Source organism: Corvus brachyrhynchos, unplaced genomic scaffold (assembly GCF_000691975.1).
Source record: "Corvus brachyrhynchos isolate BGI_N302 unplaced genomic scaffold, ASM69197v1 scaffold105, whole genome shotgun sequence".
Classification (NCBI taxonomy): Eukaryota; Metazoa; Chordata; class Aves; order Passeriformes; family Corvidae; genus Corvus; species Corvus brachyrhynchos.
Window position 1 is genome coordinate 1,273,100 of NW_008238452.1, and position 25,298 is coordinate 1,298,397.

Below are 25,298 nucleotides of genomic sequence, written 5' to 3' on the forward strand. Positions count from 1 at the left end.
AACCACAAAGAAAGCAGAGTTTGAGATGAAGAAACAGAAATTCACATGGTAATCCTGCAGCTCAGAGACAGGACACTGTTGAGCTGAGTGATACTTAGGAGGTGAGACAAAGTTAAACTGGTATTACTTACCCACATGCAGTGACTTTATATACTGATTGCACCTTCAAAGTACCTGTGCCTGGCTTTCAAAGGTGATTCTTACACAGTCATCTATGAAGCACTTCTGCTGAATGTAAGTGACATTCAGAGATCCATCTAATCCTCAACTACATGAAAGAACAAGTTAGATTTGACTTTAATCCTCATTATTGTATATGATCAACTGTACTGTATTAAAACTGAATTTGTTTTAAGATTTACAGCTATATTTACGCGTAACAAAGTTTATGTGGCTCTTACTTAGATAAGCATTGGTGAAAGGTGTGTTGGTTAGACACAGGACACTCATTTGTTTCCACGTTAAACAATTTGGTATCAAGTCAGCCTCTTCATTTCTGAGTTGCCTTCTCCCACAGCTCGATCAAGCTGCAGTGACAATCAGGCTGGAATTCTGCTAAGGCTTTGCAATTGATGACACAGGTCTCCATAGCTTTGGCAGAATGCTTTACCAAGCATTTTCCCCAAGAAGGAAAGCTATCACTCTTCTTACTTGGCAGTTGAATTATTAAGCTCCTGGCTTAAAAATTTTCAGTTAAGTGAAGAGGTAATTTATGAACAATGAAAACTGAAAGAGCTTTCAGGTTAAAAGAAAAAGAAACAAAATACCTACAGTGTTTAAACAAGAAAAGAAAGGGATTCAGAAACTCCAAAGAGATTTCTCACCAGTTAAAATAAAACTTAATATTTCAGAATCCCCAACAAAATAAGGTTAAATAAGTTGAGAGCCCTCCTCCTCATGCTTGAGAAACCTCCATGTTAATATTGTTTCTCTTTAATGCACCAGTCTAGGATGACCCATCTTTCACCTAAAGTATTTGAATGCAAGCCCCTTTACCCTAGGAATCTTGTGTGGAGTACAGGCATGAGTACCTTTTGGAAAAGGGATTAACCATGGCCAGGACTGACAGAATACCTGAGAATGTAGGCAAAGTTCTTCATGTCTCATTCCTCCATCTTAAAAATATTCTATTATTCTTGAAGGAATAAGGTTAATGTCAAGAAAACTTGTCAGAATTTCTTCTAGATAGTTCAGTCACTTTCTTTGATTTTAAGGCCTACAAGACCACTCTTTTCTGCTGTGCCACACAGATGAATAAAGATTAAAGATGCCAAGCCACATTTTTGTATTACCCAAAACACATGCTTTGCAAGAATTCCAAGTGTTGTGTTCTGGCCCTAATACACAACAGGAAATTAAAGCAGAAATACCACCAAAAATAAGACAGTAGTAAGAAATTTACTGTCAAGACAAAAACACTTGCAATGTGAACCTGTCATTTTGTGCTTGACAATAGCAAAATGAGAGCTCAAGGTGAAGAGAAAAACATTATTTTGACAAAAATATCTTTGCTTCATCTCTTGTATTAAAATGCTCTTCAAGTTTTACTGAACTAAACAAAATTGAGAAAACAGTACATTATTTCTATAGCATCACACATCTGAGAAGCTGCTGCAGTGGCCAGAGTGAACCTAAAGTACTCTTATTCCAGAAGGCAGAGCAGCAGCCAGAAGGTCTCAATGGTACTAGACCAGAAGAGAACACAGAACACATAGGTAGACCTGTGTCTAGAGAGCCTGAGTACAAATAAAGCTTCTTGGTCTTCTGGCAGGAACTTCTGGAACAAGTAGCCAGGGTATGACATAGCTCCCTGATGGACTGAATCCCCATCCTGCAGCTCTTGAAGGACGAGGCACTCTACCCTGGCCTTTGAACCCCACTTCTTTCATTTAACTCATGGTTTTCAGAATCTTCATACACACAACATTTTTAGCATCTCCTTGCTGTTCACAGGTTATACTTTAGTTGTGCATGTATGTCCAGGTCAGCAGCTGTTACAAGTAAGAAAACATATTCTGTGCTGGAAGAGCAGTGGAGTGTTTGTGCTCCAGTAAGACAAAGAGCGAGGCTCTGCATTAAGTCATCCAGGTGTCCATCACTCTAAAATATGAGCAGAGTTTCTAAGTAATTGTATAGAAAATAATTAAATATAATTTAAATCTCATCCGATCCTCATATAATTCTCTTTAGGATTAGTTTTAGACTTCTAAAAACATTCGATTAAGCACAAATAGTGAAAAGGCATTAATTACCTCCATTTGTTCATTTTATGAAGCTCTACAGTGCAGCGTTTTGCAAAAACGAGATACAATGAAGGATGTTGAAATGCATGAATTGGTATATTAAAGATATTCCCCTTGCTACCAACACACTTTAAACCAAAACTAAACTAAAAGCAGCTATCAGGAAAAAAACTCTCACATTGTAATAAGCCCTCATTTAAATTTCTGTTATTTTCCTTCTTCCCTTGCACACATTTATTCATTCACCTATCAAATTCATGGAAGTAGTAGCATTTTAGGATAAGTCAGACAGACTTAAGTGCTGAGAAATTCTTAAGAGAAAATCTGTCACAAATCTGCAGCTTCAAAAAAGTTCATTAATAATCTGGACATCAGAGTGCTATGGTAAATGTTGTATTTCTTAATTAATAATATTCTATATGGCTTTGTTATCAATGTGATAATCCTGTATCATATACCAGGATGGGCACTATAGCTCTGAAGTCTGTCTGAGACCTCCTTTGCACCAACAGGGTTAGCAGGAAGTAGCTGACCAGCTGAAATTGATACCTTGTCCCACTCTATCATACACAGGGTAAATTGTTTTCATATTCTGGTCTTTTGGAAGGGGCAAAAACTTTTCTCACGATACTGCATGCACACAGCAATGTGAGGAAAGAAAGCCATGGTGCTCTGCATCGAACATAATTAATGCACATTTAATATGGCAGTTACTATATAGTGACAATCAATTATTAAAAACACACATTAATTTCTGTCCCTTTCCACATGCTAATTAAATAACATCCTTCCAGAATTTGTGTTTCTATTAATGCTTCTCAGTTTGGAAATCAGAACCCCTCTTGGGAACACTTTGACTTCTGTACTGGTTTTCAGATGGTCATTTCCTGAAAGGTGGGAGGTGACAGTGCTACTGCAGAGTGCTTTTCTGTTGTCTCTTAACTTATTCTTTTGCATGTATTTATGTGTCCTGAATCATCATGTAGTGGCATTGCAATTATGAAGAACTAAGATTCCACTGTTTATAGGCTCCCATTAATTAGTTCCCTTGTTTCTATGATTTCCTTGTTAACTTTGCAGAAGGCTCTAAAATACCACCGTCTTATTAGGCAATGTTAAAAGTGTACATAGAAGGCATCTCTTAATATAACTTCACAAATTAAATCAGTAGCACCACTAAGCATTTGCACATATGCATTCAGTTATAGATGCATCACGATGCATTTCTGACTTATTTCAGTCACTTTCCATTAACTCAAATGAACACATCTATTTTGATACAAATATGCATTGAAAAATACAAAAAGTGATGTGAGTAATGATATGGCCATGCAGCTGCCTAAGTCCTTATGTTAGATGTCTTTGTGTGTAGACTGAAAGCTTTTTGTAGGATTATGGTCCATCAGAATACAGTACAGAAAAAAAAATAATATGCAATTTGCTATTCAATATATTACTGGAATTCAGACAGTCCAGAGATAAGTGATTTGTATTAAAGGCAAAAAAAGCACAAAAGCATAGGTTGAAAGTGGAAGTAGAGAGGTGCTTTATGACTCAAATTCAGTTGTAGCGGAAACTTTAGATAGGCAGACTATAATTTGCTAAGTCAATTTGCACTGTGATCAGGATACTAGGATATGGAAGCTAATAATAATTTCAAACATTTTTTTCAATAATGCCTGGTTTTATTTAATCTACAAGCTTGTCTTTTCATGCCATACAATCTTCACATTTCAGATATGACCATTCTATTTAAAATAACTTAATAAATATATTTATAGAAATTACGGACAAGTATTAGCTGTTACCATTCCTTTAAAATGTGTATACTTATTTGTAGGCTGATAAATTCAAAATTAACAAGACATGCATTTCCCATCAAAACGATTTAAAACAATTTTATGAGTTGTTTAGATTAATTAATCCTGTAAATCTTTCATTGATTGTGTAGTAAATGTGTGTTGCATAATGGGTGCATTTAATTTAACTCCATTTTGCTCTGTTTTTTCAAACTAATCTAGTATCACCTAACATGAAGCTGATAATATTATTGTCCAGTAATTACTATCAAATGAAAATCAAATAAGATGCAAGCTTAGACCTTTGTGCAGCAAAATACGTCAACATCCCTTTGAATTTAAGCATGAAGTGGTTTTTTTGTGTTAAAATCATTATGGATGTTCACATGATTAAATCTAAGCAGGCCACCAAGTGGTAAACTGGATTGCGGCCCAAATATTTAAAGGAAAAATCAATCCTTTGAAAGCCACCAAGAAATCCAAGTAGAGAAAGCCGGTGTTCTCACTTACCAAGATTTAGGAGAACAGTCAAAAATGATTAACTGGAATCAATTTGCACATATTGTATGCACTGTATTTAGATCACACAAATTACTTCATATTAGCAAATCAATACTTCCATTCATTGCAATCTCCAAGACTGATTATCCCTTGCAACTCTGAAAAGACCACGGAGCATTTTTAGCCGTTAATAATTCATATAAGGATAAAGGCATTCTCTAGGCATGTAGACTAAAATAGATACCTATAAATATACCTTTGATTAATATAAAAGCTAAACTAAAGAGCATTCAGGAACTTGTTTTGCAAACAGCCAAAGAAAAATTGCAGTATTGTATTTGTAGATTCCTATTCTGTTACTGAACTATTCAGTATTTTCCCTCATAGCAATCCCATCCCACTGTAAGCAGTGACTATTATAAATACACTAGGTGAGCAAAATTTGCTTATTTGGAAATGATCACCTGAGCTACATAAAAAAAAAAAATTAAAACCCCAAAACTATCTGGTTTTTAGGCAAGTAATCCAGCTGGAATAAGACAGCAACAATTCCTGACATAAAAGTACATACAAATGGGGCATGTAATATAATGACCAGTTGGCTGGAATGAAAACTGGAAAACACAGGTTTTAAACAGAATGCTCTCAGTGAGAATATGGCCCTCAGTACTACTATAGGTAGGTGCAAACTCATTCTGTTTGCTGGCAGATTTGTTCTCAGCTGAAAACTGTGAGACTGTATTACCAGAGAGCTGAGCTAACAAACCCATAGAGAGCTAAAGCAAATGCCCGCACGTTCAGGTCTCTGCCTGTGTGGCTACCCAGCTTCCAGCACAGACCCCCCTCATCTCTCACCTCCCGAGTGAACAGGGCAAGTCACTTCATCTTTTTTGTTTCCCCTCCCACTTCCATATCTTTCCCACTCAGAGCAAAAGCTCTGCAGAGCAATGCAGGCATGATTTCAGCTGGGACTTCTAGATGCTTCTGTAATATGAACACCAGCAATAAATCGGGAGAGGATAATAGAAGTGTCAAGCGAGTCCTAAGTGCAGCAGCAGAGCTGTAATGTACTGTACGACACCCTACATCTAACACCATTCTTCAAGGCCTTGCACAGTATGGTTTATTCCACTACAATAATAAATGTATCCATGATGCATCTCCAAGTATTACCCAGCGTTAAAAATGAATCACAGTAATGTTACCTTCACTTCTCTCCAACAAGAAGATAATACCTTTTTGTATGTGATACCACTCTGTATAGTTTTTGACAAACTGGAAATACTTTAGTGAAATAAGGCTGTACAGGGAGCTCACGATTCATTTTGAGGCAGCAGCATATAAAAAGACAGTGCTGAAATAAGTGTGGAAGTTCAATTTGTCTCTGTTTAGTTATGCTTGTTTATATTGCTAACAGTTCTAGATTCCAGCAAATACTTCCTTTGCAGCTCCTCCCATTCACCATGATCAACAGTTTCTAGATGTTCCTGAGATGCTGCAAACTAAGCAGGAAACACCAGCAAGTGTGTGTATCATTAGCACATAGAAAGATTGGAGAGTAATCAATGTGTAATTTTTAATTCTCCATTAAGCCAGTGGTGCTTTTTCAAAATTTGAGATACTACTGTTGATTCTCTTTTTCCTCTCACAAATCAGTAAACCTGGTTACTGGTAATCCTGTGAATGATACTGTGAAGAGCAAAAGCGAATCAGTTTTCATACTGATTTTCTGTTCATCATACATTTTCTAATCATGCTGTTGTTTACTATTGTATGTTTGCTCAGCCCACACTACTCTTCATTCTATTTCAGCAGCTTTGGCTGATATAATGTTTCATGGTTTTGTAAATTTATCTAAGTATCAAATGTTTTCCTAAAACCTCAGTCAGTTCTGCCATGTAGCTGTTTCAATGTTAGCTACTTATTTAGCAATGTTCGAAAACCACGTATTTGTCAGTCTCATTGTCCTCTTTATAAATCAGTGCCAACAGACCTTGCAGTGGATGGCATGTTTTGTGTCTGACTATCCTGTAGTTTTACCAGTGCTTTCTATATCTTCCCAAGAAAATTTGGGGTGTTCCTGTAGTTCCCACTATTCTACAAAAACATCTTTCCCTTCCTTACTACTGATCACGTCTTTTAATCCTCTTGGTAGAAGACTTTTCTTTTCTATTGCTAATAATTTTTGAAGGCTAATACATGATTTTTCTGAGCGTGATTCTTCGTCTGCTTTTGATCACTCTAATTGCTTTATTATAATCTGCTCTCCTACAGTGATAAAGGCTTTTAATGTTTCATGTGCTGGGAACGAAAGGGGGAAAAACGTGAGCAAAAATCTCTTTTTGTTCCTGGAATATTACCACCTCCACAGTTCATAAGTATGAGGGGGAAGAATTCATTTTGGCCCTCTGTTGTGTTAAAGTTTCATCCTGTCAGTGGCCCCACTGTCTCTTTGTGATTTTGTTCACTTCAGCAGCAAAGTGAATTGATCATTGCTGCTCATTTTGCCACCTATTTCGCATGCTACTTTAACATCCCAGAATAATGATTTGGACTCACTTCTTTAATTTCTCTATGAACTGTACATGTCATGCCTTTTTTAAATATAGCTTCTTGTGTAATAAAAAAAGCGTACCGTCATTATGTTTGCCCAGGACCTGAATTTTATAATCTCAGTTTTAACATCCTTTTCTTCATTACAAGGAGACACTTTACAAAGTGGAGATTTAAACACATGACTGAACTTGTGTAGATTTACCCACCATTTTGAGTTCTGTCCTTTGAGAAGTTAGAAATGGCTCCAAATAATACAGTCTCTACCACCCTCCAAGTTATGTTGCCTTTGAATTTCAGACTTCAGAAGCATACACCAGGAGCTTACAACTAGTACCACAAAATTCCTCATTAAAAAACTTTCTAGATTATCTTCCAATTATTTTGCAGCCCCTTTAATTCAAAAGCATATAAACTTAATCTTGCGATTTTTTAATCTCTTTTTTTTCTGTCAGTCAACCAAAACTGCTCATAGAAACATGCTGGCCTCAACAAATATTTTCTCCAGAAAGACTCCTCAGGTTCATAGTGAAATTAGTACTCAAAACAAAAGGAGAAGTTAAAAAAAAAGAACAGAGAGAAACAAAACCATTTCTGCCTAGGTATAGTCCAAATCCATTAATTCCCAGGAGATTACCCTAATTTAAATTAGAGAAATAGTCTGCCAATAGTCCCGTGAATATTTATTTTTAATAACTAACTCCAACAGTAGGAGGAAGGACAAGAAAACAGCACTGGCTTTACAGTACTGCAGCAGAAGTGTTCAGTGCTTGGCAGGAGACCTGGGTTCCAGTTATCCTTTCTGTTTGCAGTCTAGATCATATTTTAGAAGGTAATTGGGACAGTTCTTCCTTACTGACTGTCGCTGAAGTTTTACAAGTCTGAAGAAGGGACATGACTCCAGGTCTTTTGAGTCCCAGGATAGGGAAGATATCTTCTGGATATTATCTTCCCTCGGTCACCCCTTTGTAAAGCTCCTATTTTGGAAAATTGTCCTGCTGTTTAGAAGTAAAGGTTTCATTTGGACAAGAGAGACCCAAGTGCTACACGATCTGGTGGCTACAGCGTCTGCCTAGGAGACTTGTAGTCAGTTATCAGTTTCAGAAAAAAGAGTGAGAAGAAATGATTTGAAACCTTTCTTCAATAATTGAGGAGCAGTTGTCTTAGAGAATTAGCTAGCTACTGAGTACAGTGGCATAACAAGGCTATGCTGTTCTGGGGAAAAGGAAGGTCTCCTAACAAGGTCTACTTCCAAAGATTGTAATCTCACATCTTTTCTTGTAGAACAAAACCAGTGAACACACTTAGAAGGTTTTTATTTTTTAATTTGTGTAAATTTTTCAGTCACATAATTATGCTCAGCCTAAAAATTCCAGTGCATTTTGAAATTTTGTCATAGTATTGCCATTTTAATTCTTGTTTCATCATGTGAAAGAGCTTTCTTTACATATAATTGTATAATAATGAATTATTATTATTATTATGAGCAAAAGGAAAGTAAATGCACATTGACTTTGGCAGTCTAAATACAAACATTGCATTTTTCTCACTAAAACTATTTTTGCAGGTCTATTTAATTAAATAGTACAGATCTGTATAAACACTTTTAAACTGGCCTGCAACAAGTTTCTTGTGATTTAGCTTAAATCAGTAAGAAATCTACTTAAGGTAAATCAATATAAGCCTTTTGTAAAGCCATTTAGGTTTATATGAGGGCTTCAGGATTGTAACTAAATTGATTAATTTAGATGCGAGTTCAGTTAAACAGATGCTGCTTTTCTATGGAAAAAAGGCCTAGAGGTGTGACATAGTGTCTTGTCTGCACTGACACCATACCAATTTTCATTGTTTATTAGATTTTTAATCTTGTCAATGTTATGGTATTCTTCTGAAAGGGCAAAACACCAAACTTATTTATACATTCTGTGATCTATCCCTTGGTCAAAAAAATTATGCCTATTGGTAACCCCTTAACTACCTCAGGTCAAACCCCAAAATAAACTTTACTGATAATAAACTTCAGTGATTAAGGTGGCAAGTAACCTGCTTAGTCACCTTACCCCTTAGGATAATGAGTAACATATTGTTCAAAGAATATTTTTCTTCAAGGCTAAAAGTAGAACACAAACACCCTGACTATTAATAGTAGGCCTAGTGACAGCTCCAAGTACCACTGGTCACAATTAGGTGTTCTCTGGGGTGGACCAGCAGAGCTGTGATTGGATTACAAACCAGAAGCTGTTCACACTTACAGAGAATCACACCTGTTGCATTCTTCAGGGCACAACACAAAAATGAACACATAAATGGTAGAGTCATGATATCGTGGTATAATCAGAATGGTGATGGACCTCAGCTAGCACAGGCAGCCAACAGACTGTTTCATACATCTAATTGCACTCTTTTTTAGTGTTCAGTCCCCCCAAAACCAGAGAAGAGTATGTTACGATCTACCTACTAATTAATAGAACAATGGGGTTCTTCTGGTGCCAAAGATTCTGGATTCTAGTTGTCTCTAATTTTTCTTACTGGATTGTTCTCTAGCTTAACATTTTCCCAACACAAAGGGGAATCAGTCTTTTGTAATTTTACAAGGTACAAGGTATGACATTAAAAGCTTAAAAAATAACAACCTCTGCAAAGAAAGCCTAGCTACTAGTGCATTTCTGGGGAGTTTCCTTCCCTCACTTCTCATGCGCATGTGGAGGGATTTAGAATTTTCAGTGAAAGTAATACAGTATCAGAATAACGTGCAAACCATTCCATTTTGATTTGTCCCTTTAGAAAAGACAGTGATTATGAAACCACGACCTTCAAAACCCTGAGACCTCAAATCTGTGGAACAAACTTCATCCAAAATGAACTGAATGCCTCTAGGCACATTTGCCTGAAATTAAATGACTTTGTCGTGACATATAAGCAGGTTTATTGAAAGACTGCTGTGATATTTCCAGGTATGTCATCATTATCATCACATTTTTCTGTGCAACAGCGTGGAATAATGCATAGGAATAAACATTCTTCTAACACTAAGTTAAATTCAGAGAATAAATATAAGGATATATTTCTAGTATGGCAGCTTTGGTTTTGTGAGAAAACTAAAATGTTCCTCTCTTACATCTTTAATAATAGATAGCCACGGAGCCAGCTATGCAGCCAGAGGGAGAAAAAAAGAAAAAAATTAAAAAAACAAAGAAAGAAAGAAGAAAAAGGCAAGGTAATAATTGATCCACAGCTATGCCATATATTGCGCATTAACAAATACCTTCATATTTTAAGGAATGCATTCTAAATAATAACTATTTTTACACAACTGTAAATGTATGCAATACATTACAAAAGCCTAAAGACATGTTCTTTTGTCTGGATCGCTTACAAGCTACCAGTTATAAATATTCTAATGAGGCTTTTATACCTCTAATGTCTCTAATGTCAGTGTGGTACTGGAGTGCCTTTCTATTAGTGCATTAAGCTACATGACTAGCATTTTTCTGTCTTTCTGTCCCCAGGTGGAAAATTGCGTGTATTTAAAAGTAATTAATATTTTATTTTTTTATCTATGATGTGCACGCACTTTCACCAGCAAATGCAGACAGAATAATATCTATCACATTTTACTGCATTGAATTTAAAGTACTAGACAAGCCTGTTGTATTAAAATAAGTATACTTATATGCTGAACTGGTGGACAACAACAGCTAGAAATGTCTTGAGGAATATATTTCATGCCCTTAGCAGCAAATAGTTTTCATTATCCATGTTCCAGAGTAACCACTGATGAACATTTTGGATGGATTTTCAGATATGCACAGTATTGGCTTAACTTTGCTTCAACTGGGAGTTTTATCACATACTGTAACGGAAGCAGAGTCTGGCCATTGCTTCGTGCATCTGCAAACTCCAGGCTCTGAAGAGAGTGTGAGAGCACAGCAGAGAGCCCAGAAGTCCCTGACTGGCTGCTCAGGGACCTAATTAATCTGCCCCAGTTCCATCCCGATCTGATGGAGTTCTTTGTTTGCCTCCGCATGTGCGAACGGCAAATTTCTTCCTGCTACACCAAATGTAGTCACCAATAAAAGTCAGGTGTTTCTCACTGGAAGTTAAAGTTAACTTCACCACTTGCCAGTTAATGGATGAAAACTGGAACATTCTAAATGAGAAAACATTTACATTACTTCCCACTAAGGTTACACCAGAACATCTGCAAGTTGCCCAAAGAAATTCTGTGGCTGTATTTTATTGTGCTGTTCTGCGTATTACACTCACTATTCATGATGCTTCTTTCCTGTTAAAATCCCTTACTCCCCCTTTCATTTCCAAGGCGTAACCATCCAGAGATTTCAAATCTCAAATGTAGAATACATATTTTAGTCAAGTTTAATAGGAAAATTTTGATACTCAAAAATGCCTTTTCTGCTAGGGACATGATATAAACAGGATTTTACTAAAGATGTTTATAACTTAAATTTGGATTAGATCTGTACAACTTTTTTGACATTGCAAGGAAAGCATGGAAACACATATTTGAAAGATCAGTGCAGTTTGAAAGGTCAGTGCAGTTGTCAAAACCATGGGTTCCTTCCAGTGTGCTTCCAGCATTTGCTTGGAAACTAGACTCCCAAGAACAGACTATACAACTCAGTGGCCAGGGGAATGCTAGCTATACTGTTACATAGGAAACTACTACTCAGCTAACCCACCTAGATTCCTATAAATAGTAAATACAAAATTTATTCCTGCTTAATTTTATGCAGATATCTCCCTTTCCCTCTTTTTAAAAAAATAGAGGGAAAATGTTTTTTACAGCAAAGTATAACAAACTCTGCAGCAGGAAGATGTGAAGAGCTCCATTAACAAGTTTTAAAAAGAGTGATCTGAATTATGCAGCAGCCCAACATTCAGAGTGCCTTGCATTACTGCAGTGGCATACACAACACCTTACTGCACTGGAGTACACATTCTCACAGCCCCATCCCCAAAAACCCAGCAGTCATTTCAAAATGATCTCTCTAGAATCTAACTTCACTAATTTAGGTTTCTACAGTCTAGAATGACATAAGTTCTGAACTGCATTTCTCCTTCCCACACCAAGACCCGTTCACAGCACTATATTTTTCTTTTTTAATATCAAGAAGTATGCTATTGTCATTCAAATAGCTTCATTGTTACAATACTACCATGACTAGCACTTCCAGAGAACTTCTGAGCTCAGAAAGATGATGAGGCAGATTTTCTTATTGATGTTTGTCTTCCCTTCCCCTTATACCTCTACTACCATAAAGCCATCTATTGTCTCATGGCTCCCTTTTTTACCCCGCTGTACTCCACACCACCTTTACAAGCATCCCTGTGACTTTTCCACTTGCTAACAGACAGTGCATGCAGTCACCAGACAATTTACTTTCATGCTGACTGACCTGCTGCCTGCAACCAACCAGAGTATGTAACAGCTGAGTTGTTTCTGGACTTGTCTTAGAGCATGGGGAGGACAAACATTTTTGCTCTTTCTTCACAGCTTTGGGTTTTCATGAAACTTGCACTTTCAAGATTCCTACCTTCGTTCCAAACCAGATGAAGCCAAACAGCTGGTTCAAAAGCTACTGGGGAGGGATTAGCAGACAAGCAATCAGACAGCTTTCACCTCTGCCCTCAAAAAGAGAAGAAATACCAGGATCGTTCAATGGTTCACCAGCAAGGAAAGGCAGCAATCAGGTAGCACCTTTCTAGCAGAGGAAATCAGAAGAATCTCACAGTTATTCATAATGAGGTCAAAATTTTGTCAGCGTAACCTGAGTATATGCAGAACTACCTCTGTTTCAAAGATCAGAGGTCACCCAGTCCTGTCATTTTCCCAATACTTAATAGTGCAGATATTTAATCGCAGAGAACTGGAACAGCAAACCCCTCAGTGTTAAATTATTATCTTTCTGAGTCAGCTATACTTGCGAGCTTTAAAATTTCGGATATCTATTCTGGATTACAAGGTAATCAAGAAATGAAAGGGTACATCCAACCACAGTCTTATGTTTTATTTCTAATCTCGGAAATGGGTTTAAGTCTAAACATGTCTTGTTTATGTACTCAACTGAGCCAGCTAGCCTATGACAATAATCACATATCTTATATCAAGGTTAGGTCCAGCACAACAGCAGGAGTGACATGGTGGTTAAGGAGGCTGACCTAGGATGCAGAAACAGCCAAGTTCAGTTGGGGGCTTTTGATTAATTTCTCTCATGTGCCCGAAGGCAAATCACTGTGGCACAGGCACACCAAGACATTTACATGTGTAAACTCTGCTCACTCAAGAAAGCTTGAGAGACAGACAAACAGTACCTGAATAAAGGTACTCTCCAAGTGTCATTGTTCATACAGCTTTTAAAACGTTTATGCCTCCCTAAAATGTGTAGCCTGACATATAGAGGTTTTGAGAAGAAAAATAGACTCAGATAGTTTAAGTACGCAAAGTACAATCATATTTTGGCAGAATCCACAGCAAGTAAGAATAAAAGTAACAAACTCCTCAAGAGTATGTTTTAGGCTGCTTGTATGGTACAAAGATGTTCTAACTGTGTTAATATCACTGGACCTGATCCAAGTCCTGATGAAGAAAAAGGACACTTTTAACTGAAGTTAAATAAATTTGAACATGATCAATCCTCAGTTAGCTGTGTATAGGTCCCTACCACACAGTTTTAACAGGGCTGTACAGATCACCTCTGTACTACCAGTGCAGCAAGAACACATCAAAAAGACCATGCCCTAATGTTGTTTAATCACTTCACAATCAACTTAAATATTATTTTCTCTCATATATTGACCATCCTTAACTAAAAGACAAATCTGTGCAAATATTTCAACCATACAACATCAGCAAATTAAACTGACACTAGGTTAAAAATGTGTTTGAATTCCAAAGTTATTTAAATCTGGTGGCAAATTAGGATGATATTCTAGGAATATCATGTCATAAAAATGTATGAAGACAATTCATTTGGTTATACTTCAGAGAAAATATTAAGACTTGGTTCTTGTATTTTTTACTTACATTCACTAACCCAAAAATTCCAAGTTAATAAAAGTAGCAAGGAAAAAAAAAAAAAAGAGATTGCTTATATGGCTACAATACGATCCTTTGATGATCAGTTTGGTGCTCGAATAGCTAAAAAACAATTTTATTATTTTGCCAATATGGTAAAAATAAAAATGCAAATATACATAAGAAATTTTAAAATCCATGTTTTTATTAATAAGAAATCTCAAAAGCTCCTATTCAATAAACAGTTTCCAATATAATTTTTAAACAGCAGATTATTTAAACCATGTTTGGACCAGAATACTTCCATTTCAAAAGATAAAGCAGATTTTTTAACATTGGTTCTATTCCTTAGTGTATTTTTTTGAATTCTAGTGTATTTTTTTTTAATTAGACTCCAAAAGCGACAATAATTAAAACCATATGTAGAGCAGGAAGGTCCCATTTTTCATGTTATATTACTTCAGCATTATTATAAGTCCAGCCTGTCTGATGTGAGTCTAATTCTTTGCTCAATCTTAGGCTAAGTCCCACTGGAAAAGTGGGATATTGTGATTATTAAAAAAAGCAGAGAAAGAGGAGACTAAAGAACTCCCTGCTAATGAGTAGGAAAGAAATGTGCCAATCTACAGTGTAGCATGTCTAAATTGAACTGCCAAACAATAAACAACAATTCTTCATTACAGAGAGATATATTTTTTGATGTTCATAGATAAGAAGTGAAGAACAAAAATACTGATAAAACATAATAAAAATAATAATAATATACAATTCGGAATTTATAATGTTTGACTACTTCCCCTACAGCCTTTGACAGAACAAATATAATTCAGACACCTGGTATATTCATAAAATATTTTAAAAGATAGATGAATAATGAAGGTCCAGTAAGATATTGCTAATATTATTAATTTTATATCTACTCATCTGAGCTGATCAAAATAACAACACGATTCAGCTTCAGTGAGAAGGACGGCTGTGTGCTGTAGAGTGGGACCCAACAACAAGAGTATTGAACTGATTAAAAAGATTAGCAATTGTGCAGACAAAATGTTTAGAAATGACAGTTTTCCAAAGTTATTTGGGGTACTTGGGGTTTTCTAACCTCAAGGAACTCTCACTTACACTGCCTGTACTCCCAGAATCTTCATCCCATGCAATTTAGAAAAAGCACAATGATGACAGAGGAAAATGTCTTTGAAGATTATCTACAATTCAAATTCTCTAAAGACTGGTGCTACAGCATCAGGTAAAATATTTCTGCTTGCAATATTATTGAACAGACACCATCTCATCAGCAGATCTCAATACATTTTACCAAGGAGGAAAAATTTTTAAATGGAGGAAGTCATGGTGAAAGAACAAATAGAATGCCTGTAATTAACCAGGATATTCATATGGCAGAGGTAATAATAGTAAATATTATTTTAAAATTCACATTTTTGCAAAGCATTCTTTCTAAATTGCCAAGAGGGAATTGGTGTTACTTGACAGAATTACCACAGGGATTGATGGAACTTTAGACACACCTGTATTTATTAGAGGACTGCAAAATATCCCTTAAGTACTTGAGAACCTGGGGAAAACAAGAGCATTTTTACCTTGCTTCACACAAATACAGACAGACTCATCGGTGATTCAAGGAAGGTCCTTGCATCATCTGCACATTGATGGTGTTTATTCCAGGCCACTGGCAAGCCCTGGAATACTGTCTGGCCACCCCTGACTAAGACCACAAGACCTGTGACTGCTTGATGATTACTCATCACTCATTTAGCCACTCTTCATGCATAGAGTATGTACTGAGATAACTCTGTACTCTTCTAGCTGCTTAATCAAAATTCTTTGCCCTCCCAAGTCCCCTTTTCCCATAAAAAAGCCTCCCTTACTTCAACTGCTCTCTTAGACCTATCAACCCAAACTGTAATCTCATCAAAAAGGTGTCATATCAACTTTACAGTATCTGTCTTCCACAAGTCTAACAGTTATTATTACCCTTATTTCATCCTTTATAATTGAGTCCTATATCAGCCATGCCATTATTTTGCCTAAGATGCATGTCAGTCTGACAGGCCTATAATTACCATTGTAACCTCTTTCACCCTTTCAAAGTATTGGCTCAACAATAGATTTCCTCTCATCTTCTGGATTTTTCCAGTGTCAGTTTTATTGAAAAGCAATGGCAGTGGTCCTCTGGGACAATTTTTCTGTAACATTTGGACATACTATAAAGAAATGCTGATTTTAAGAGGTCCAAGGTTAGGCCCATTTTCATCCTCATTAATTGTTGAAACAAGGTATTTCAGCTTCAGCATCATCATATGCCCATCATCCTGTTCCTTTTCCATAGAGAACCAAGAGGAGCATTCTGGATCAGCACTAACTTTGAATTTTATGCATTAACCTGTAGCAAGCTTCACTTCGGAAAGCCAGCAAGTTAGACAATAAGGGAGCAACAGATGGGATGCCTGCTTGGGGAGTAAAAAGGGTTGTAAGAAGAGAACATCTGTCTTCGAAAACACAAAAAAAGCCAAGTTGTTTGTTTCCCATTATGAAGACTACTGAGAAACCCTAGGTATTTGAAGGGACAGCTGCAATTTGGCAGATTAAGGAGAAAAGTATCTAGATACAAATGAAAATCTGTTCAAAATGAAACCTTGAAAATCCCAAATCTTTACTTAAGTAATTTTTGTCCCACTCATTTCTTATTATTTACCACCTTACAACTTCTCTGCTACTGCTGACCCCTACCTACTTGTGCTTAATCAACAATTTCCCGGGCAGCACTTTTCTGTGCTTCCCAAATCCACCCAGGGGAGATCACTGAACAGACTTGAGCTGGGAAACTTGGTATCTTCACTAAGAAAAAGTGGACAGGTTAACACATAATTCAGAAACGTGGTTGGTAAACCATGTAACAGAAATATTTGTTGACTACCTCTGTTTTTCCTGTATTATTACATACCTTTCTGCCTTTTACACATAGTGGCAAGCTAGCACCAGGTTTACTAGATTTTTCCACTTTAAAAATTTTTTCTAAGTCCTTAATTAAATGGCCGTTTCTTCTCGTGTCTTTCTGCTTCCTTTACAAATGTCTTCAATTCCTAACTTCTCATTTATATTCATTTATTCTTTGCTATCAACTTTCTTTTCTTCCCATTTGTTTCGTTATGTATTACAGCTGCTTTCTCTTCCCCTATAAGCCAGGCTAGTTTTCAACTGCTGAAAAATTTTCATTAAAAATGCCAAAGAACTGACCCTGAAACATTTCACTCAAGACATCCCTAGTTTGATAAAACTTTTGTCAAAACCAGCAGAGGATTCAGGAAAAAGAAGTGGGATTCCTTGTGACTGCCACAGGGCCATGCACTCTCTCTGTGTTCATAGCTCTGGGCAAGATACAACAACAAAACAAAAAAAAAGCAAACCCAAAAACTTTCTAGTTACCGAAACAGAAGGGAAAAAAAAGAAAACAAAACCAAAACCCACACACACCAAACAAAACTCAAATCATACCATACCACATTTTAAATTCTCAGTCCTTAAAACAGTGCTTAAAAACAAAGGAATATATTTCTCAAATACTTTCAAAACAGAGACACTTGAATAGGGACTACAAAAATACAAAATCAGAGAACAAAGAGTCTAGAGCTTAGTACATGCTTCTCTATGTTACCAGAGCTTTCTTAGTTATCCATAACTCACACAATTCCAACATTCTGTATTTTTAAATTTGTTCAGCTAACTCACTGAACGTCTCAGGAAGTGATGGTTGTCTCTCTAGCTGAGAGTGACTGACAGGTGCTGTGCAGGCACATGTGTAATGAATGTCACAGATAAAACGGAGGCCTCCTCAGAGAATGCCACGGGGAGAGACAGCTTGTCTTCTGGCAGTTTGTAAATAGCAATCCACTGGGAGTTACACGGATTTGAGTTACAAGCCACTTTACTCCTGCCTGGTCTCTGTGGGAGTCAGGAGAATAAACAAGTGCTTTTCATCATGGCACTTCCCATCCAGTGGAAGACAGTGTCTGTTCACAGCAGACCCTTTCAAGGAACAAGCTGTATTTTGCTTTATCAACACCCCAATCATGTAGCTAAGGCTGCAGTTGTAGCCAAATAGTCATCACAGACCTAGATTTCCACAAGCTGCATTTCTACCACGCACCTATTCTCTCCTTTTAAACAGAGCACACATGCCATGCTCAAATGGTGGATGGGATTCTGAAGGTAAAGTCCTTTAGAGATTTATTAGCATGACTTTTACTGCCTATTTTACTGAGTTATGCCTGGACACAAGAACAGATAGTTCAACAAGAGCGCTCTCACACATTTATGCAGGCAGCATGTTTTCAAGATAAACTCTTCCTGTTCAGAATAATAAGCATTTCTCATCTTTTTTTTTCTCCTTTGTTTCCTTACTGCCTTTCTGTGATGAGAAGAGCAGAGCAAAGATGAGCAGCAATACCTAGAGTTTCATCCAGTAAAACATGGACACTAGGAAAGCCTTGGAGTGCATACACAGTTGCTGTCTTTTGGTCTGGATATCCCAGAGACAGCTGACAGGCAGACAGAATCATATTCTCTAAAGATGTACCCAGGAAATGGCACTGCACACACACTTTCAGATAAATCCCTGCATACTGAGGTTGTGTGAGAGGCCAAAGCCAGCAGGTGGCACTCAGAAACATGTGCCAGAGCCTGGATGAGAGCAGGATTTTCTGCACTACACAACTACTGTTTTCTCAGCAGTGCCTTGTCTACATAACTAGACACAAACATGGAAAATAAATTTGTTATGCAGAGTCTGATTTTTAACCCAATATCAGAGAAACATCTATGAACTCTTAGTCTCAAGGGAAATAATTGTCAATGCCATCTCTAAAGCCACACTCCCACAACCCAAGCACAAAAATTCATGTACTCGCGTTCCATTTTCTTCTTCCCTTCACGCCAGTGTGATTTGCCTGCACGAAGAGCATTTCCATGCTTGATTACATTTCTTCAGTCTCAAGAGAGGGAATAAATTTTATCAGTCTTCTGTAACACATGGGATTGGAAGCTTTTTTCCACTGCCTTCAGTGTTCAGAAGTGAAATATCTGAACACCTGCAGGCAATTGTACTTATTCACTGAAGATGATGACTAGTTTTCCAACATTTTTGCTGCTTCCCCCTGCTTCTTCCTTCAACATGTAGCCATTTGCTCAAATTAGCACATGTCCAAGCCCAAACCTAAAGCTTGTTTTAAAGTTTGTATGTGTTGGCAGAAATTTACCACTGCTTTATTAATGATTAAACCAAGGTTGCTTCGGTTTGCGATAAGGCATCTCCAGCCTCATCTGTCACTGAATAACAAGAAGTCAGTGCTGCCTGTCATTCCTAGAAAGACACTGAATCTAAGGCTTCCACTTTAAGCACAGCTCTCATTATTTATTCTCCTTCTTCTACACAGCCTGTCATCAAAATAGACTTTTTTTCATATTTCACTTTTTTATAAATTTTAAAACTCGACATTTACAGGTTGGGGGTTTTTTTCTCCCCTATTAAACTTTCTGTGAGAAGAAGAATGCAAACCTAAAGAATTTGCAAGGTTGGATCATATTGCTAAAATTTGTTCCCACACTTCTATAATTTCTTTCTAAGGCTGTGTCTGACAATTTAAAGAGGGCCCTATATGTGGGTCTTTAAGAACAAAGCCCATAATTAATACACTTTCTAAAAGACTGGCCATATGACTGATTCAAGCAGACTCTCTAACGTGGCAAGACAGACAAGCCAGCCAGAAAAGTCACAATAGAAATAAAGAAATCCTTACTCCTCTTTTATCCTTTTGTTTTTCTTTTTTAAATATGACCCTTATTTTTCATCCAGTACAAGGGCATAATCAGCACAAAAAGCCCGAAATAACCTTATTTCTTCCCACCACCAAGAAATCCAATATGAACAAAACTCTTCATTCCGATTTACACAGTAAATAGTTTGTGAGATAAAACTATAAGCTCAGAAGTACTTCAAGACATAATGCAGTGCTTTATGACCCCTTATACTCCCAGCCACAAAGTCAGCATTGTTGAATGTGTCTCCTGATAAGAGGGAGAAACGCTCCATGCTCAGATTTAATTTTTTAAGAGATACAAACTCATATTTTGTTCCCTCTAAATGACCAGATAGGATGTTTCTGAGGTGCTTCTTCCCTTCCTTCCAACAGGAGGGATAAATACAGCAAACATGGTCCAATTGACTTTGTTCTCTTGCTTTTACTAAAACAATTACACTGTGTATTTACCCAGAGAAGCCTAGGGGATTCTTTCCTTTTTTTTAATTTTCTCTCCCTCTTTTTATTATTATTATTATTATTATTAATTCCAGTTCAAAACTCATATGAATAATCAAATTAATCTAATTCTAGTTAAGGAATTTTTTAGCTTGCCTTACAAAGTGCAGACTAGTTTTGGATGAGAGAGACCCAAATTTTACAGTCCTGATTAAATTAGTCTCAACAGTGAGGAGATCATTTTCTTCATCATCAAGTCAGAGATCTGGCACAACAGTTGGATTTCAAAGGCAATACTCAAAAATTGTCAGCTTGCATGGAGTTGTCACGTACTTCAGACTTTATGTTTTGCAAGTTTTGTCTTAAAAAATATTACTGCCCCATTTACTCTGCTGCTCTCATCTCACATAAAATTTTAGTTTAGTTAAAGATGAAACAAATAAGCTTTTGAAATATTTATTTTTATTATAGAAGAGAACAAAACCACCTTTGTATTTCCTCTTTCACATACTTTTAAGGTGGCATATTGTTTAATGGAGATATTATTCATGTTACCGTTAGATTACATACTTTGCTTATAGCTATGAATTAAATATTAAGTAAAAGCGAACTGCATTTTAAACATTAATTAGAAATTACATACCTCCAGTACAGTGGATGGGAGGAAGGACTACACATTGATCTGACTATTTTAATTTATTCCAGCTGACTCAGTTACACAACTTAATTTTTTCTTTGCTTGTTTTTTTGCAACTGGATGGTAAATCTTCAAAAATTCTGCCTTTTTCCTAAGATTGAAAACAACCCACTATACATCAGAGAATTCAGAATGGCACATTATTAGTGATTTACAGAGAACATATTGTAGCTAGTTAAGAATTTTTCCATTGGTGATCAGGCCATTTCTGTGCAAAAAAATACCCAACCCTCAGAATCAATTTTATTGTCCTTTCCTGGTTTCCTGCATTTAAAGAAAATTCAAGTTTCAAAAATACTAATATTTGACACCTTTTAAAATACAAACACATAGAATTATTAGTATAGCTATCTAGATTAAACACACTTGCACATGAAAACAGAACTATTTGCATGTGTCCGTCCTCCTTCCTTACTGTCTGGAACACAGAGTGACAGGAATGCATCCTGTTTCTTAACTGTCCTACGAGTTAAGTGCCCAGGATCCATCCATGGGTCCCCAAAGAAAAAACCTTTGAACAGACACTTACTAAGGCACATGGGTATTTTCAGACTTTGCTAAGCAACAAATTTTCACTGTTGCCAGTGACAGTAGCGAACTCTGGCTTCGTCATTTTTATAATAACTGTCTTGATTAGAGAAATAGAAAAGCAGCATAATCAAAATGTTAGCATAGTAACTTGTATTAGAAGGTTGGGATGCATAATGAGGGAGAATTTTTTTCCACAATTGGAAATAGTTACAAGTGCTTATATGTAGGCTTATGGAACTCTAAATGGAAAGCATTTTTAAGAGTTACAGAAGGTTTAAGGCAGTTTGTCTTCCCTAAGTTGTGAGTTTGGGGGTTTTTTTCAACAGAAAGTTTTACAAGCCTTAGACAGACTCAGGAAATGACACGGGTGTCAGAATATATTTGCACAGGCTGCAACGGTATATAACATGTTGACATTTGGAAAAATATTGTTTCTTTTAACCAGATTTTTATCAAAGGAGTGGAGTCCTTCATTCTAAGATGAGTGACTATAATTAGATGGTTCCCCAACCAAATCCTCCTACTCTCCCAGCTTTTGATACAACAGTAAGTTATTTACTCATAGAATAAGCCCTGCACCAAGCTAATGAGATGAACAATAAATGCATCATTAATTTATGCTAGATACTATTCTGTTCCTTTCATATCTATTGTCGTTATCCTCCCACAGCACTCAAGCTAATTCTAATTGACGGTTTTCATCAGCAAATTAAAAAACAATATACTCCAGACTATACTGATGAAAAATATAGAGAGTAAAACAATATGTTCTAAAAGAACAGCACACTTTGTTATCTTTATGGTGCAGAATGAAAGACAAATTAGCTAAAGAATGCTGTGCAAGTCTTTTTATTGCTTTTATGATAATAAGAAGATACTCTTTATTTGTTTTGATTGGATGGTACAAATTCATTGTCCTGTTACAAATTATTGATATGGTTGAAAGTCAGCACTGTCTGGTTTAATACTTACAGGTGTTTCCTTCTGATAGTTTACATTTACAATTTAAATTGCATTTGGAAAGCTTAAATGACTAATCCTCAACTTAGAGGCACTCTCCTATGTAGGCACTCTCCTATTATGGAAAATATAAATCCAGTGTCAAACACCCTTTTTTTTGTTAAATACACTATTGGTAAAGAATTTTTTACTTGTCCTGTGGAGAGAGAATTACAAAGTTTTAAGGGGAAACTGAGGCAGGGCCAGCCTGAGGGCCACGCTGGGCCTGTAACAACATCTATATAACAGTAAGAGTATAATATGTCTTATTTCTAACATGTCTTATTTTTTACCTGCTGAAAAGCAGTTGGCTTTTAGAGAAAATAACCACCACCTCTCCAAAGAAAACCACAGCTTCAGCATGTATTGATTGTGCAGCTCTAGGGCAGGATACAGAAAATCTTTCACATGAGCCACTCCACCCTCCCCATCCTTCTGAAACTGGACTGCACCAGCAGCTCAAACTCATTTTACACACAACTTTTAAGATGCCTTCTTTAAAAGATCATGGTCCCTTTCTTCTGCTCACATGTCCTTCTAAACCCCATGCCAGGCAACCTGGACCTCTGGCACTGCTCAGGCTCTGAACTCAACACATGTAGTGGTACATTTGCTATCCTTAGGGAGCTGCTTGCCCTCTCTATAGCTCAGTCTCATCTCAAACTGTAACTGTGGCAGTAATACATCTGTACAGTGCTTTCATGTTACAAATATTGCTTGGACTCTGAGTCCAAGCAGCCATCACTATTTTCAACTGGTTCTCAGTTGATAAAAAAGATTAACTGCATTAATATTTGGGTTATGGCTTCAAACTGAAAGAGAGTAGGTTTAGAACAGATATTAGGAAAACATTATTTAATGTTAGGGTGTGAGGTCCTGGAACAGGTTTCCCAGAGAAGATGTAGATGTCCCGTCCCTGGAACTGTTCAGCTGTTCAGGCTGGACAGGGCTCTGAGCAACCTGGTCTAGCAGAAGGTATCCCTGCCATGGCAGGTGGTTGGAAATAAATGGTCTTTAAGGTCTCGTCCAACCCAAATCACTCTATGATTCTGTGATGTTACTTTTGTTTTATTTAATTGTCTCCTACAAGCCGTACACTTACAAGACAATTTTAATGTTCCTCCCCCTTTTCTCTCCTGCCTTGTCAGTAGTAACCAGTTCTCTCACTTAAGTTTCTATTCCACATCTATATTTGTGAAAGTTCCCCTTCCTCAGGCACATGTTAGTCAAAGATAAACAGTGTAGTTTTATGACTATCATGGTATTTTGTTAATGTTTTTCTAACTCAGTAGTCCATAAATAAGCAATATCAACATGGTTTTCACAGTTGACAGTATCTGACATTTCATAAAATGCTGTTCATTTATTATCATTCTTAACCCTGCCTCTGACCAACAAAAGAAGTTATACTGGCACATGAACCTATAGTACTCCAGCAGATTAACTACACAACACCAGCAGGATGCCATTCAGAGGAAAAATGCCATGTCTTAAAAAATAGATCATAAACTGATGAGGAGCCTACAGCTCCCAAGCCACACTTCGAGCAGCCACAGGCCTTGATTCTTCTGTCAAAGTGTATCAAAGGAAAGGAGCTGCAAAGGGGACAAGCACTCTGAAAGCTTGCAGAGACAGCAGGTGGTCATTTCAGGTTACTGCTGTTAAAAGGAAGTATTGCGCATGTGTATTCACTTTTAGCACCCAATTAATGTTTTAAAGAGATTCTTGAACACTTCTTATAATTTTATTATTTTTCACTTTTATTGTTTTAATGCCCTCTGAGAACCCTGAAAATCCAATGTCTTTTCCTTTCAATTTTGTCCTTTTCTATTTGACACACTCATTTATCTGAGTTTCTTAGCAAGCGTGCAATTAACATCTTTGTCTTTCCCTGTCCCTTCCTTATTTGGAAAATGCCTTACTTCACATGTGCAAGATACAGTATCTTACAGCAAACAGCACAGCACACCACAAAACTCAAAAACTTCATCCCAACTTCCCAGAGCAAGACAAGGACCTAAAGAATAAATTTAAAATATCGACAGCAACGATGTAACAGCAGCCATGAAGTAAATGATAAGGGAATAAATTCTGGTTTCAGATAGCTTGGGTCCAGACATTCTACCACTAAAATTTAGATTGCCAACTTAAAACATCAGAGCACACAGTCAGTAGAGGCAACCTTGGACTCCAACTACAGAACTAAGGTAGAAATACCAAATCCAGAGCTCCAGTCCTGAAATACTTGACTCAGCACCTGCTTAACTTGAAGGCCCCTAAAGCCAGAGTGTATGCCTGTAGGATTACCAAGCTATATTCTTTTACAAGTTACTACTCTTTCCTAATTTGACGGAAGTTTTCTGTGCCCTCAGAACTACCTCACTTAAAAGGAATTGACACTTCTAAGGCAAACCAGCATGTAAGCAGTCCCACCTTTGCCTACGAGGGGGCAAATCAAATAGTCATTCACTGTGCAGTTAAAACATACCAGGTTGGATACTTGGTGAGAGGGTCTGCAGGTACCTACTTTGGCAAATATGTCACCTGGCAAAGTCCATCCTGTCCCGGGGTGACGTTCCGAAGCCGCTTTATTCCCGAGCCGCCGCTCGCTGCCCAAGGGCGCTGGGCCTTTGAGGCGGGGCGGCGGAGCGGCGCGGCGCGGGGGGG

At 37.1% G+C, this 25,298-nt stretch overlaps 1 long non-coding RNA gene across 1 annotated transcript in view; it reads right to left on the reverse strand.

Moving 5' to 3' along the window:
* Positions 1 to 25,261, reverse strand: part of LOC108447331 — a 43,490-nt gene extending 18,229 nt beyond the window's left edge. The window contains exon 1 of the long non-coding RNA XR_001862849.1: positions 25,159 to 25,261. This is a non-coding gene — a long non-coding RNA (uncharacterized LOC108447331). The remainder of the gene's footprint in view (positions 1 to 25,158) is intronic.
* Positions 25,262 to 25,298: the final 37 nt, after the last annotated feature.